Source organism: Canis lupus, chromosome 35 (assembly GCF_011100685.1).
Source record: "Canis lupus familiaris isolate Mischka breed German Shepherd chromosome 35, alternate assembly UU_Cfam_GSD_1.0, whole genome shotgun sequence".
NCBI lineage: Eukaryota > Metazoa > Chordata > Mammalia > Carnivora > Canidae > Canis > Canis lupus.
Window position 1 is genome coordinate 11,442,006 of NC_049256.1, and position 16,050 is coordinate 11,458,055.

The following is a 16,050-nucleotide window of genomic DNA, read 5'->3' on the forward strand; positions in this document are numbered from 1 at the left end:
TCCTTCAGCTGCAATGATGTATGTTACTTTTTGGTAACTGGATTTCATTAACATTTATGAACTCTCATAAAGTAGTAGAAAAAGCAATTTGTGTGGAAGAATTTTCCACCTCATTAAACAGTGTTCTTTTGGGGGTCAAGCTGATATTTTTTTTGTTGTTGTTGGATTTTTTTTTTTTTTTTATAGGTCCTTTGTCCTTCCCTGAGCCCTGGGGGATGGAAGGAGAGCCGGCCACAGTCGGCGCGGCTCGTGAGCCCTGTAGAGGGTGCTAGACCGAGCGCGGGCTTCTCGCTCGCCCCTGCCTGGCTTTACCCGCCCGCTTCGCAGACACCCCGCACCCCTGCCCCCCAGGCCCGGGGGCCCACTCTGGGTCCCTGCGCTCTTCTCCCTCCTGGGCCACGTCTGACTCCTTTCCCGCCTGCACATGATGTCGCCCTAAGGACCCCGGAGGGCGTGGGGAGGAGCGGGGGGGGGGGGGGGGGGGTTGTCTCCTGGCCTGAATGCAGCTCACACCTGGGGCCTAAGAGGATGCACCGGGCTTTGGGTCAAGTGTGCAAGGCATTCCCACGCCTAGCAAGGAATGTCCCCAGCTCGGCTGGCCGTAGGACACCACGGTCGGCAAAGGCGCAGGGGGGCCCTCCACCCAAGCCCCCTTCCTGGCCTTTGAGGCAGGCTCCAGCCAGGAAAGGCCTGGAGGAAGTGGGAGGAGAGACCCGAAGAGAGTCTGTTAAAAGCCCTGCCCCGGGCAGCGCGGGTGGCGCAGCGGTTTAGTGCTGCCTGCAGCCAGGGCCAGATCCTAGAGACCCAGGATCGAGTCCCACGTCGGGCTCCCTGCATGGAGCCTGCTTGTGTCTCTGCCTGTGTCTCTGCCTCTCTCTCTCTCTCTCTCTCTCATAAATAAAATCTTTAAAAATAAATAAATAAAAGCTTTGCCCCCTGCCCAACGATTCAAGCCCGGACCGCAAGCGGAGCCCTGGGGGGCGCCCGTCGGCGGGCAGGTCTCGGTCCGCGTGGGGCTGATGCCTGCGCTCCCTAACCCACCCCGCACCCCGAATCCCGCATCCACCCCTCCCCCCGGGGCCTGCTGGAGCCACGCAAGAGGGCGAGGGCGAGCGGTGCTGACTCCAGGGGAACTGGGGAATAGGGTCTCCCAAGCTGGGCTCGATAACACGTGAAAAGGGCTCCGGGGCCCTAACACTTGGGGGAATAACCACATCCCGAGCGCGCTGTAAGGTAACCAAGGAACCAGGTGACAGGTGCGAGGGGGAAATGACCACGTAGGAACCTCCTTTCAAAAATGTAAAACCATAGGGCAGCCCTGGTGGCTCAGCGGCTTAGTGCCACCTTCGGCCCAGGGTCTGATCCTGGAGACCCGAGATCGAGCCCCACGTCGGGCTTCCTGCATGGAGCCTGCTTCTCCCCCTGCCTGTGTCTCTGCCTCTCTCTCTCTCTCCCTCTAATGAATAAATAAATAAAATCTTTTTTTAAAAATGTAAGACCATAGTTCAAACTCAACCATCTGTGTGTCCACCTAGGTTAAAAACCCTCTTATTATCTCCAAGAAACCTCTTATTTGTGACACCGTTTCCTGCCAGCCAGCTCCCACACCAGACCTTATGACCTCTAGGACCTTTCAGTAGGTGACCCGGGCGGGGGCAGGAGCGCGTCTGCTCTCCGGCGGGCCTCGGGACAGGTTCTTCGCATCAGCCGGTGTGGACGCGGGTCTCCGGGCTTTTCCGATTTGCTGAGTCAGCCGCCGGCGCCGCGGGCTTTGCTGTTTCCAACCCAGGCGACTGTGCTTCGCTGACTGGTGTGTCGACTTGGTGGTGTAATTATTGTTTTGTTTTCTAATATGTAATTACTCTTTGTCGTCGCTATTATGAATCCGCCGAGCCTGACTTGAGCAGCAAGATGGATTCAAGTTTGGGGTTAGGACTCGATGCGTGGGAAATACTGACTCGTCCCCACGCACAGGGCCCTGGGCCCACGCATCCCTCCACCGCCCGCACCAGCCCAGCAAGAAAGAGCGCGCCGGGGGGTCCCCGGGCCGGCAAGAGGCCGCTAAGCCTGCGCCCCGCACAGCTGTGCACCCCCTCTCTGCGAGCAGGAATTGCTGAGCCTCTTTTTTTTTCTCTGCTACATATTTATAAAAGAGGGAGGGAGGAAAAGGGAAGATTGAGAAAGAGATGGGTTAGAGTCTTGAGGACAGTGGGGGGGGGGGGGAAAAAAGCACCAGAAAGGCAGAGGGATTGATTTAGAGAGTTGAGAGACCAAGGAGAGGAGGAGAGATGTTTATTTTCGAACGTTTCCTTCCTAGATTTAAAATGAGACACTGGAGGGTTCCCATTTCCCACTTATTTTACCGCGCCCTGCGCCGCTAAATCCCCAGCAGCACCAGCACCCAGCACCCAGCACCAGCACCCACACCAGCACACCAACACTAGCGCACCGCACTCGCGCCTCCCGCTCTGAGCCTGGCCAGCAGGGTCCACCCCCCCACCACCACCCTCCACCCGACGGGGCGACTTTCCGGTGGCCCGGAAAGTGCAAGAACAAAGAGCTGCCGCCTGGAGAGAGCGCCTCCAGCTCAGATCCAGCCTCCGGGCCCCCCGCCCTCAGAGTCGGACCTCGGGGCCGAGCCTGGCCGCGGAGGCCCCGGCCCCCTGGGCTGGGCGGGCGGGGGTTCAGGGCCGGGCGCCCCAGGACCGCCCCGCAGCCCTCTGCGGCCTGCTGGGCTTGCGGAGCGGTCAGCCCTGCGGAGCCTTTCCCAGGCCGGGAAGGGAGGTCCCCAGCCCAGGAAAGCGATCCATTTCCTCTAACCCTTTGCCCGGGAGCTGTCAGGTTAGCGCTGCCTCCTCGGCCACCCAGAGAAGAATGTGTTAAAAATCCTTTGCACGGGAGTCCTCCCCAGACCCAAATATAACCACCCTGTGGCATTCGCGGCGCCACCGCCCGTCCCTAACCTCGGCCACCTTCTCCCGTTGAAATATGCACATCGCTCTTCAATAATTTAGACACCTGGGAGACTGGACAAGTATAATTTTTTTTCCAAACACTGGAGCGTCCGGGTTGCCATCAATCATGCTTTTGTTTTATGTGAGATGGGCTTTGTGTGTTTAGCTGCCCGGCTCCCTCCGATTTGCATGCGGCTACTTAATGGGCATTTATGTTAGCTTTGAAGATCTGCTTAAAAATCTAAACCCAGAAAAGGGAGGGAGTGCACCCCCCCCCCCTTGTGGTTCGGGTGAATTTGCCTCTGGGGCCCCTTCCTTTCAGGAGACCGGGGCCCTGCGGGGCTCGATTACAGATGAATTTTGATTCCGAGGTGGGACCCGCAATGGAACGGAAAAGATATGCCCCCTTTCTCCCCTAAATCTCAAGGTTTCTTTCTAGCAAACAATGCTTCAGTCAGTATTTGCGTATGAGACAAGTAATTGTGCTCCAAATGCTTAAATAAATCATTGATGGGTGAAATTACACATGCTCACTTAAAGTGTAATGTGATTAAGAGATTATGAGATTGAAGCTAATATCTTGTCTCCCAGCTCCTGGCCCCAAATCTTGACATCAGAAATTCATCAACTACAACTGTCCTGAAATTTACAGATACAATAGGTGTCTCCGGACAGCGAGTCAAAAACCACCTCTTAAAAAAAAAAAAATTAAAGAAATAAAAATAAAAAATAGGGACGCGTGTGCCTCCATATCCTACTGGTGGTGGTTTTGTAGTAAAAGGATGGAGAGAAAAAGACTGAGATGATGGGGCGGGGGGGGGGGCGCTTTTTTATCTCATTTTTAAAAAGTAAATGGCTGGGGTGTGGGGGGGGCGGGGAGCACCGTGGCGGGCGCTACGTCTGCGAGCTGATTACCCCGTGTCTGGAAGCGGCTCCATTTCCCGCACGGTGGGTAAGTCCTTTATCGGGGGAAGCCCCGGCCTCGCCCGCAGCCATCCTCCGCCTCGAGGCGCGCGCTGGGCCGGGGCGCGGGAGCCGCTCGGCGACTCCGTAATGACCCGGGTTCGCCGCAGCTGCGCCCTGACCCTTTGTGATGGCGCAGATAGCGCTCGGATGAAATTATGTCCTTCTCCGGGTGTGAAATTACCATGTTTATTAATTGAGCCAGACATTAGCTTTACCTTTTCTTTTTAAGCCGTGCAAATTTGTGATTCAGGGCAAATGATTCCCCGACAGACGCTGCGCTGCGCACCCGACCCCTCCCGGCCCGCGCCCCCCTGCGCCCCCCCTGCACCCCCCGCCCCTGCGCCCGGGCGCCCCCCTCCCCCCAGCGTCCCGGGCAGTCGGGCGGGAGCTTCCGAGGTCCCCCAGCTGGAGAGCCCGGGGAGGCCGGGGAGCGAGCGGGCCTGAGTGCGAGAGCGCGCGTGTGCGCCAGTGCGCACGCGGGTTCTCTTTCCCTCCGCGGTTAGTGTTCTCCAACAATAATAATACCCCCGCCCCGAGTTGGACTGGAAGCCTTTCCCCCAGAATTCTTGATCAGTAAAACCCAAATCGTTTTCAAGACAAAGAGGCATCAATCAGCGACAAAGACAGATTTAACGTATTAAATCTTTATTAAAGTGAAGTCATTCTTATTGAAATGATGTATTGGGTGTTCAAAAAGATTGGACTCTTTTTTTTTTTTTTTTTTTTAATAATGGTGAAGATGGAGTTGGTGGCGGAGAGCCGGCCCTGTGTCCCGCCCTCCTTGTGCTGGGCTGGGGTTGGGTGGGTTCCGGGGGGTTGGGGGGGCTCTGTCCGCGGTCTCACGCGCGGGGAACACCGCCTGGGGCCACCGACAGGGGCTGACAATGACTGGCCCTTCCTTCTGCCCGCCCCCACTCCGCTATCCCGCAGAACGAGTGCCCCCACCCCCACCCAGGCCCCTCAAACTTCCTGCCTTTGTGACCACATTGGGGAAACTGAGGGAACGCACACACGGATGTCCCTAAGTTCTCAGAAGTGAGCGACCCCGGGGGCCTGGAGAGGAAGGTCCTAGGGTGTCCCCTGGTTCTTGAGAACAAGCCTCACGTCTCTTGCTAGCCTCAAGAAGGTCCTTGAGCCCCAAACCTGGAGGGGAAGGGGACCTGTGTTCGCGCAGCCCCTTCCCAGTGGGTCTCCACGTCCTTCCTTGCCTCTGGGCCGGGACCTCTTTCCCGCCTGGGCTGGACTCTCCGTTCAATCGGCCCTTCGGACCCCGGATCCCGTCAATGACTGGGGACCCCGGGACCAAAGGGAGTTCAGAGAGGAGTCCTCACTCCCCCAGGGAGAGCTGCCCTGAGTTTTGGGCGTTGCATGTGAAGTGGCTCAAATTCTTATCTCCCTAGGAGAGGTGGAAGGGGGAGGGGGATCTAAATAAAACCCAAGGCTGCTTCTCAGAAGGGCAGCCACAATTTTAACAAGATGTATTTGTGTCTCCACCTTCAGACACACAGACATCCACCCCACCGAAAATGCACTGTTGGAATCAATTTCCTTGGAATACTCCACTTTTTTTTTTTCTATCATATTTCAGCAATGGGCTGAATGCTATAGCCACTTGATTCAATTTAGTATTTGCATAACCAGGAGAAGAAGGTGCCTTTGCAGACTCAATGAATGGGCCTCTTGTTTGTTGTGTGTGTTGTGGGGTTGGACTTTTAAATACAGGTAGGGGAGGAGGGCAGTGGGAGGCCACATGTAGGACTGTGTCACTGCCCCCAAGGGTCAGAAACAGAGAAGTCACTGCTGGGATGGTAAGAGACTATTGTTCCCTGGCCCTCCCGATTTCCTCGCTCTTCCCTTATACCCACCCAGAGAATCCTCTACTTTCAAATATTCATGAATTGGATCTTTCTTTCGTTTGTTCCAAGCAGTCCTGCTTTTAAAGAGAAATTACTTTGGTAAACTGTTCGAAATAATTCAGTGGCAGGGAGAGATGGCAGTGCTGTTTTATACTCTGCACGTAGGAAAGGAACAAGCAGATTTTCAGGACAGTCTTCAGAAATAGAGCCAGTTTTAATAGGATCCCAACCAGCGCACTAATTAAATATTTCACAGGTTCCAAAGTTAATGTGCTAACATAAGGATTTTTTTTTCCCCACCAAGTCCTACAAATTGGCCTTCTGTAAAACCATCCCCCACCCCAAAGATCCCCTCCCATCCCCACCCACACACAAACACACTCCCTGCCACAAACTCCTACCCACCCGTTTTCTGAATGGCATTACAAAGAATTTTGTTAAAGAAAAGTCAGACTAATTGCTGCCAGAAGACCCGTCTCTTCGAGAAGTCTGGTTTTCATAAGCCAGATTCTGTAAGGGTTGTGGTTAAATCTAAGCCTAGTAGAAGGTTCTTAAGGTTTTCTCAGCAAAAGAGGAAAATACAAAGAAACACTAAGTTCAGCCAAAAAGCTCAGTGGGGAGAGGGGAGGAAGAAGATGGGGTGGGAGGGAAATTCAGGAGGGTCCCCTGAACTTTTGTTTCTTTCTAGATTCTTCTTGGAAGAGCTTTCTCCAAATGTACTAATACCCACTGAGACAGTTTTCCTAAGTAGCTCTAGCGGTGCATGGTCACACACCAGTGACTTGCCTCTCTTGATGTGGCTGGGAGTCATGCTAGAGAGTAGAACAAGGGACCTTCCAGCCCCAAGATTCTCGGAGGCAACCCCCTGCTCAGTCAGCTCCAGCCTTTCTCTCGAACCTCCTGACTCATTAGTAGCCAAAGACCCCTTCAGAAATATGCAGGTGGATCTCCCCCACTCTGCCTCCTAAGCCATGTTGCTGCAGGGGCAGTGCCAGTCCAGACATTCCTGCCAGCCCTCTCCCGGCTTCCCAGCAAGATGCTTCTCAGCCTTGAAACCGAGTTAGATGGCAGTGGTGTGTTGTAGGTGGGGTTTGGAGAGAGCAGTGTCTCTTTGAGTGTTTGAGAAAAGAAAACGCCCTCTAAGACTGGTCTCATTATCAACAAGCTGATTGAATTTTAGATTTTCCTCAACCTAACTCTCCTCTGTTCTGTTGTTCCGGAAGCTTTTATAGGCACAGCCCCAGGGATGGGAAGAAGCCCCCTGGAATTCATCATCAAAATGGTCCCCCCACCCCCAGGACACCTGGGTGGCTCAGCAGTTGGGCATCTGCCTTCAGCTCAGGGCGTGATCCCAGGATCCCAGATCTAGTCCCACAGCGAGCTCCTCCCAGGGAGCTTGCTTCTCCCTCTGTCTATGTCTCTGCCTCTCTCATGAATAAATCAATAAAAACTTTTTTAAAAAATGGGTCTCCCTCTAACAACCACCTTGATGCAGGTGACCCTGGAAACTAGAGGCACCAGCTTATGTCCTGCCATGCAGGAGGGGAAAACCCACTCAAATCCCAGCCTCCGAGAACTTCATGGGGTTCTCCAAGACCATTTTGGCTTGGAGAAATATCCTCAAAGCTCAGACTCATCACCCTCATGTTCCCTGATATTCCAGAAAACAGTTTCTTTCCCTGGAACCCATTACCTTGGGTCCTTCCAATTCAACTATTGAGAGTGTGCATGTGAGAAATAGAACATGCAAGAATGATGCTCATTGAGCACCAGTAGAGCGTCCCATCACTCCTTGCCATCCCTGTCTGTAGTATTTAACTTCTTTCTCCTCCCCAAGATTCCTTCTGAATTCCCTTCCCAACCCCCCATCTTACTGCAGGGATGACCAGAGGGGCTGAGGAGGTCTTGATGTTGGTGTCTTCTTTTGTTGTATAAATTACAAAAAGATCCTAATAGAAGTACACGAATGAAAACTTAAAAATCCCCTTTTGTCTCTTTCCCACTGACAATCCTCATGGTTTAGGTTTTGAAGGATTTTAAACATACTTTAGTGTTTCGTATAACCATAAGAAAGTAATTTCTTGCTCTCAAGATATAAAGCTACTTGGCTAAGAGATGTGTTTCATTTTCCAGTTTCCAGGATGAGTCAGGACAGCCTTGTCTCCAAAGTCCACCCCCCACAGCCTGACCATTTTAGAGGACACAAGGCAGCACGTTTCCGATCACCTATTAAAACTGTGCTCATGTAGGTCTGACAAAATAAACACCTGGACCTTGACATCAACAGCAAATTTGGCTCATCCACTTGGTTAATCCAGGAGACCGCAAGGATTTCATTTGACTCCAGCTATGGATCAAGGCTAGTGGGGTTGGCATGACTGGGTCCATATGAGTGGAAAGAACCTAACCTTTTCAAGCAGTTGATGGAGGGCTTCCTTCGCCTGGGCTTGTACAGAGCAAGGGGAAATCACCAGAAAGCCCCATGGTCTTTCATGCCATAAAGCCCACTGTATTTGAGACCATAGACCACATGGCCTGTCCATTAGCATTGCCTTTTTCCTCCTTGATCATCATGAAATAAATTGTTGCAAAGGGAAAACCACCTACGACCCTGAAATCAGTCTCGACATAGGGTGATTTGAGAGTTGAAGAACACTGTTCATTACTCTGACGTTCTCATTTTATAAACAAGCAGCAAAGCTGTGTTCCTATAATAGAACTACAATGTCTTCTGTTTGTGTATATTTGCATAATAATTGCTACACAAAATCAAACCTCAAGCTTCTCTTTTGCATTTGGCTTCATTATTATTTTTTTTTTCCTACAGCATCAAAGAAATTTTGTATATCTGCTTCTAAGGTCTTTTTTCCAGAGTTCATCTTTTCACTCCGTCGTTCCCTCTTTCTTTTTCTCCTAATCAATGAAAGCTTTTTCTCCCGGAGCTAGAAATCCAGTCAAACTATTAAACCAGGAGCGTGTGAGACTTCCATATTTCCCAAGAAGATATTACCATAAGGCAGAGATCTTCAGATTCAACTTTTATGTGTGCCTGTCCCTGGCAACAAAAGAGAGCTTCCATACACTTGTCCATGGGGACCGGTGCTGGGGGTCTTTCGCATAAAGAGACTAGCAGTAATATCCTTTAGACAGGGTGCTTCCCTGTTCTCTGCCCATTTCTGCTGAGCTTGTTTTTTGCCTTTTGCGCCCACTACGCTGCCCAAACACTCCACAGAGGCTGTCGATTTCTATAATTTCGAAGAAGAAAATAACTGAGATAAAACATGTTTTCTCTTTGAGTGTGACCTCTGACCTTTCCTTTCCAATACACCTGACACCAAGGCTTTAGGGAAAGACCTGTTTGGCTCTGGGATGCTGATGTTGCTTTTTTATGGGGGGGGGGGGGGGTGTCCCTCTCTCTCTCTGTCTCTGTCTCTGTCTCCTCTCCCCCTTGGTCCCTCCCTCCCTCCCTCTTTTCCTCCCTCTCCCCCTCTCTGCCTTCTCTGAGGCCGAACTCAATGAAAAGTTGTTGCAATAATCGCAGCTCCCTGCCCCGCCAGGGCCGAGGCGGAACGCGCAGGGTGTTTTGTTAAATGCTCGCGTCGTTCGCAGGGGCTGGGACTTGATAAAAGGAGACAGTTTTCTGAAAAGATTTGATTGAAATGGCGTGTGCCAGGGCTGATGGGAGCCAGCGAGGGACAAAGCGCCGCGAATCCATGGACACTCGAGCAATTATGCCTCCACGCTGAAGGTGGATTAGCGCGCTGGAAAGAAGCATATGTTTGGCCCGGGGCGACACTTCCCCCCGGCTGAGCTTAGAGAATGAGAGCGCGGAGAGCGGCTGGACCCGGAATATCAACTATCTGCGAAGCCCCCCTCCCCAGCCCGGCCCAGCCAGTCTCCCCGCCCCCGCCCCGAAAAGTCGGAGCGCGTTTTTACAAAGGAGGAGGAGGAGGAGGAGAGGGATGGGAGGAGGGAGGAGGGAGGAGGGGGGCAGGGGAGCTGAGAAGTGCAAATGGGCCTGGGATTGGCGAGAGGCGCCACCCAAGGCTTTTATCTAGGGTCATCCTAATGGGACTTCCAGGCTTGGGTGCTGGGACCCAGAGGAGGTCACTCAGAGTGCTCCCCCACGGAATTTCCCCCGCTAAGTAGTTCGGTCCGGGATGTTCGCTCCAACGGGTCTTGGAAGGTCAACCAAATTGTTGCAATAGAACAAGGTCCTAATGACTCCTTAAAGATGCGAGTGGCTAATGGTCAATGTCGCAGGCGGGCGGGAGGCGCTGGGCGGGCGACGTGGGTTCTCCGCGTCTGGGTGGGTCTAGGTGAAGGGAAGGCCCTCGGGAGAGGCGTCCGACACTGAGGTATTGGGTGAAATGGGTTGAGAGTGAGAAAAGCTGGGGAGGCCTGGTCCGAGAGAAAGGGGGCGGGTGCCGGGGTCGGAGTCCCACGCAGCTCTAGCAGCTTAGAGACCCAGGCCAAGGATGCTAACGCTGCGCGCTGCCTTGGGAGTCGTGGAGACCGAGAGAAAGTTTCCCAGATCCTGCCTCCAATCATTAATTAAAGCACCGCTCCCGTGAAAAAGGCCCTTAAAACTCTGACCCGGAGCCTCCCGGCTCCCGCTCGCTGCACCGACGAGCGCGCGCAGGGAGGCGGGAGGCGCAGGCAAGTCCCAACCCTCTTTCTCAGGGTTTTACTGCAGCTTAATTGGGTCTAACCCGATCGCGAACGCGGGTGGCCGCCGCCCAGGCCGCCCACAGCCCATTCCGGGGCTGCCCTCCCCGCCCCCTCGGGTCCCCACCCCCGCCTGCATCCAACCCCCGGCTGGGCTCGAACCTCCAGTCCCCGGTTCCACCGTCACCGCCCCCGCGTCCCACCTCCCACCTCCAACGCCAGACCTTCAAAATCATGTTGCCCATTGCTTCTGATCCCAAGAGGCGCACCAAGGCATTTGGGGGCGAATTTAGGTAGGAGGCGCCGGGGTCGGCGGGCGGGGTCCGAGGTGGACCCGGCGGGGCGCACCGAGGGGGTGCGGACCGTGCCGCCTCCTCCTGGGCGGGGGTCCTGGCGCCCGGAGCTGAGATCTGGCGCTGGGGACCGACTCCATGCTGTGGACAAAGGCGCAGCCCAGACTTGGGGGCTCCGAAAAAGACAGGGGGGGATCCTGAAATAGGATTCGGTAGCTGACAAAGCAGACGGAAATTTGATCCTAGCATTAACTCAGCGCCTTAGGGGGTTGGAAGAGAAAAGAAAAAAAAACCTCTTAAGCTATATTAGGTAAATTTAGTTTGGCCAAACAGTACAAATAAAAATATAAATAAATCTGTATACCTCGTTGTGTATATTTCCCCAGAACAGGCTGGATTCTGAAAGGGTGATGAGCGAGAACAATTCAAGAGAGAGCTCAGGAGCAGAAACGGGGGCCCAGGCTTCTTGACTTGAAAAAGTTGAGATTTGGGGTGGGCTACCGGGTGGGGCATGGTGGTACAGAGAGGCTGGACCACGGGACTCCACTTCAGTTTGAGGGCTTGGGTTTAGGATTGTTGTTGGAATTTAGCAGATATCATCTTAATTTCCATAGAAAAATCATCAGCAGAGAAAGCACAGCCTGGAATTGGGCCACTAAGGAAAAAAAATAAAAATAAAAAATAAAAAAAAAAGCCCCGTCCTGCTGTTGAAAATATTCCCACCTCTAAATGGAAGTTAGTATGGGAAGTCAAACTAATTCTGCGAAGTTTCCCCAAAGATGGTCATACTTGTTTTCACATCAAAGGCAGAGAGAAAAGGAAGGAAGAGGGAGTAAGAAAGATGGAAGGAAGGAAGGAAGGAAGGAAGGAAGGAAGGAAGGAAGGATGGAGGAAGGAAGGAAGGAAAGGAAGGAAGGAAATCCATGTTACAAATATGCTCAAGTATATCCTCTATGGAAAGTTCATCTCACCTGCACTTGCTTCTCCTCTAACATAGATTTTTCCAGCAATATTCTAAGGGTTGCTTGTTTGGTTGAGAAAACATCTCTCTGTGAAAGCAAAGTTGGCTCTGTGCTGTCCTTTTCAGGCATCAAGGATGAAAAAGAAACAGTTTTACACACGAATCACTTTTAAAGTTAGTTGTAGGGCCCCTAGCTTCAGCCTACAGTCCCCTTCATTCTTCCTTTTCCTTTTGCAATCATGATCCTAAAGGGCAGAATTTTTTTTTTTTTCAAACACAGGAGCCTCTCATGTATGTGACTTACATAGTTTCCCATCCCAATATCCTTCTCTCTTCCCAGTCTCGGTGGCCGTCCTGCTACCTCAATGGGGAACACCAGTTACTTCTTTGGAGGGAGCCTTCACTTGTGTTGGTGATTTGATTGAGAGTTTTTCTCATCTATGTCCACGTGGGCAAAGAGGAGTTTGGGCTACCACTTTTGTAGAAAGAAATCAATGTTACGTTCAATCATACAACCACTCTCTGTTTATAAATACTCCACCTCGAACTAATTCATCCCTGCCTTCAGAAACACAGTTGAGTAAACTGATCACTAATGGGGTTTTCCATCCTAACTCAGGGTTAACTTGGCAAATAAGGTTTCTAAAGACAGGCTTCTAAGAGGAACCCATAATAGAGTCAAACTTTTTCAGTTTCTCTCCCACAATATATCACAAGGAGGACAGTAGCGTGAAGGGTAGTAGTAACAATTGGAAACTGAGATGGAATGCCCGTGCAGCAATCAAGGTTATATTAAAAAAAGAAAAAGAATTGTTCATTGACATCCACAAGGAAAAATATCCCTGAGCACCCTAAGAGGTGACGCAGAGGTGTGAGAACTGCTATTACCTGGTGTGTTGTGTGGTTTCATTCTTCTGGGATGGGTGGTTGGGTGGTGTGAGGAGTTGACTTGGATTTGTCTGAGGTATGTGGGGCATTTTCTTCTTCTCCCCTCCTTGCATTTTAGATTTCTTTTTACCCCATGGCACTAAGCGATGGGGAAACATGGATGTGTTTCTTCAAATGCCCAACTTGGATAATCAAGTAAATTAAAGAACAAATTTCAGTACTCTTGCCTCAGGATCGCTGCCATCTCTGCACCTGTAACTCAAAGAAGGAAAATGCTGGTTATTTATGTTGTACTTTCTGCCTCTTGGATCTCTAGCGAGTTGACCTGGTTTTTATAGCCCTTTTACCCAAGCAATGAGGATTCTTCCCCTCACTTCACCTCCTCCATCCCTCCCCCCCACCCCAACCCTATAACTGAGTGGCTTAGGAGGAGATCTGTAACTGGGATGAGGCAGCTGTTGGCTTCATGCCGTCCTCTAACTTGATTATTCTTTGGACACGTTAGGCAAGCATTAGTGATTGATAATGACGCTAATTAACCCCTTTCCTTTCCAAACAGTAAACTGCTGCCAGCAGGATGCTACAAACAATAAATATAAAACACTGCATACATCAATATCTGTTTAAAGCACAACTTCATTTGGGCACATTTAACCATACTGTTTTCAGTTAACAATTTCGCTATTTATTCAAGCACTTCTCCAAAAGCCGGAGGGAGGAGGCAGGAGAGAGGGTTAAGGAAAGGAGCCTGCGGCTTTAAGACCACAAAATGCTGTCATACCTGTCAGCTGCAACAAAGTTAAGCTCTAATGAAAACCATGCGTAATTTTTTTTTTTTAAATTTCAGGTCAATACTTTTTTAAAACTTAATTAATCCAGCTCTGTTCTTAACCTATTTAAACTTAACACAGGGCTGATGACCACATATGATTTTTTCTTTGTGGGGGAAGGCAGCCCTCCTACCTGACGTGGAATTATTACGAATTTACTTTTGATTGAGAAAGAAATGGGGAGACCCTGTTTCATAAAGCCTGGTGAAATTCAGATTTTTTCTTTTTTTTTGCAGGATTTGGGGAAACCAGGGCAAATTTGATCTGATTGTGCAGTCTAACATAACCTGAGTGGTAAAGAAATGTACATTAAATTTGGAATTTTGATAAATGAATATTCCTAGCAAGTGAATAAAATGTATTCAATTAACTAAAACCCTGTGCACTTCTGAACTGAAGTGGAATCGACTGTAATTGATTTATTTGAAACCAGAGGTTAAGGACTGAATTAGCTAAGTACAACTGGGTATTTCAAGCCACTGACTTCTCAAATGTCAAATCCCTTCTATTTTAAATATTATTTCAGCTGCGGGGCATTGCAGTCCTGATGGTAGTTCCATCAAGAACTCAAATTATATTAATATTCGATTTTGGGGAGGAATGGATTGGATTGTGATTTTTAAAGGGTGTTAGAGAATAGAAGCGGTAATAAAGGGGCATTGTGTTTTTATAAAAATTGGGTGTGGTAATTAGCATAGCCTAGCAAGCATCCTTATAATTCAAGTATGTATCCTAATTTGAGTTAATCCAAAGAGAATCGAGGTTGTTAGTATATAAACATGTGACCTGTCAAGTAACCACCATGTGCTTTTAAAAATACCCATGGCTCCCAACAGATCAAGTCAAAATCTACATAAGTCTCCAACTAGTCCCATAAACATTATTTTTTAATAAAAACCCCTCTACTCTTCTCACCCCTTAAAGATATATATAGCTTCTTTTACATTTTTGTAAAAAAGAAAGAGAGAAAAAGAAAGTCCCAATATCCTGATTCTCAAAACGTCCAACTACTCCGGCATAAAAATAAGTAATTCTGTGCATTTGGAAACCATTGTTTATTATGACCTTGTAATGTTCTAACCCACTATTTCCTTTCTATCTTTCTCAGGATGCAAGGATTATATTGGGTTCAGGTTTTCCAACATAACAAGCATCTGTAAATCCAGATATGAATGAATGGTATTTAATAAGATTGTTTTCGTTTTAAAATGAGTATTTATGTGTCGTTGGAGAAAGAGCAGCAATGTATGGCTGTTTATGAATGCTATTGTGCCTGAGGTTAGGATCCCCCACACAATCTGAGATGCAGCCAAGAAAAACAGCCCTGATAGACAATGCTTCACTTCACCTGCTACGATGCTGTGTGCATTTCATTTCTGTCAAGAGTATGTACAGTTAGGGTTCATTCGCCTCATTATTTTGTTACATCTACGTTACAGTTAACCAGTCTCTCTAGGAAATAATAAATAACCGCTTTAAAAAACAATTGCCGCGTGGCTTTCTGAGGATACACTTTCCATTTGAAATTTTTTTTTTTTTTTTTCAAAAACCCACCATTGTTATGAATTCTCTGGCTTTGGAAAATAGAATTTAGACTCCACCAACTCTCGTTCGTCTGTCGAGATTGATTTTACACAGCCTTCCAGAAGGAGATTAGAAAGCAAGAGGCTGCAAAATGGACACTGTCTAATGCTTTGCTTCCTTAGTCCTTCGGAATGTCAAACCGGATGAACAAATGTTAAATCTCCTCCAGTATGTACACCTAGACACTTTTTCTATGACCTTCCCTATAAACCTTCCAGTTAACTACCTCCATTCTCTTCTGAAAAAACCATTAGGAAGCCCCTTCACTTCCAAAGCAAAGTCTTTCCAAATCAGACTTTACAAAAGCTCTGAATTCGCCATTTTTATGTACAGGAAGTCCTCTCTGCTGTAAGAGCTAAGCATACGGCCCTGATACTGCAGAAGACATAGAGGAAAGGTCTGAGGAGGCAGGCTTCACAGCCCTCCCCCATCATCTCCACCCCACCTCAGAGGACACTTTATATTTCTGAAAGGTCCTAGGAGGAGCCCTGTGGTGATGGGAAAGGGTGGGTCGGCAGTTAGGGGGGTAGGCAGAAAAGATTCTGGGAATCAACAGAATTTCCCACTCACCTCTGCTACCTCAGGAGAGCCTAAGAACAGCACTGTAGTGAACCCATCCCTAAATAAAATACTAAAAATAAGTGGGAGACAGTGTGCCCTCTCTTTCTCTGCTCCCCGTGCATTTCTGCCACCATTCCCTTTCTCCTCCCAGAAAACCAGAGCTAGATTTTGCTCATTTACAGGTCTTGGCCACTGAGAAGCCTGAGCTAGCAAGTGAAGGTTTAAGTGGGTATTTCCTTTGTGCTAATGAACTAACAATTCAAATTTCAGTTATCCTCTGAGACAGGTTCCAAAGTAGTTATGGGGGGCAGGGGTGGGGGTGGGGGACGTGTCTTCTGTTCTGTTCTCCATCTTCCTTGTCATCCTTAACGTTTGGTTCTGAAGGTTTTATACTGTGGTTTCCAAAACACAAACGAAAACCTAAAGGATCAACATAAATAAAATAAAACTTTATTTTTAATAATAAAATTAATGTTTCTAGTAAGGAAA

At 49.4% G+C, this 16,050-nt stretch overlaps 1 long non-coding RNA gene across 1 annotated transcript; it reads right to left on the minus strand.

Moving 5' to 3' along the window:
* Positions 1-11,108: 11,108 nt before the first annotated feature.
* Positions 11,109-15,787, minus strand: LOC111094047. The gene is made up of 4 exons (XR_005384143.1): positions 15,571-15,787; positions 12,587-12,838; positions 11,709-11,816; positions 11,109-11,392 (listed from the first exon to the last, which is right to left on the minus strand). It is a non-coding gene; the product is annotated as an uncharacterized LOC111094047 (long non-coding RNA).
* Between the last annotated feature and the right edge of the window lie 263 nt (positions 15,788-16,050).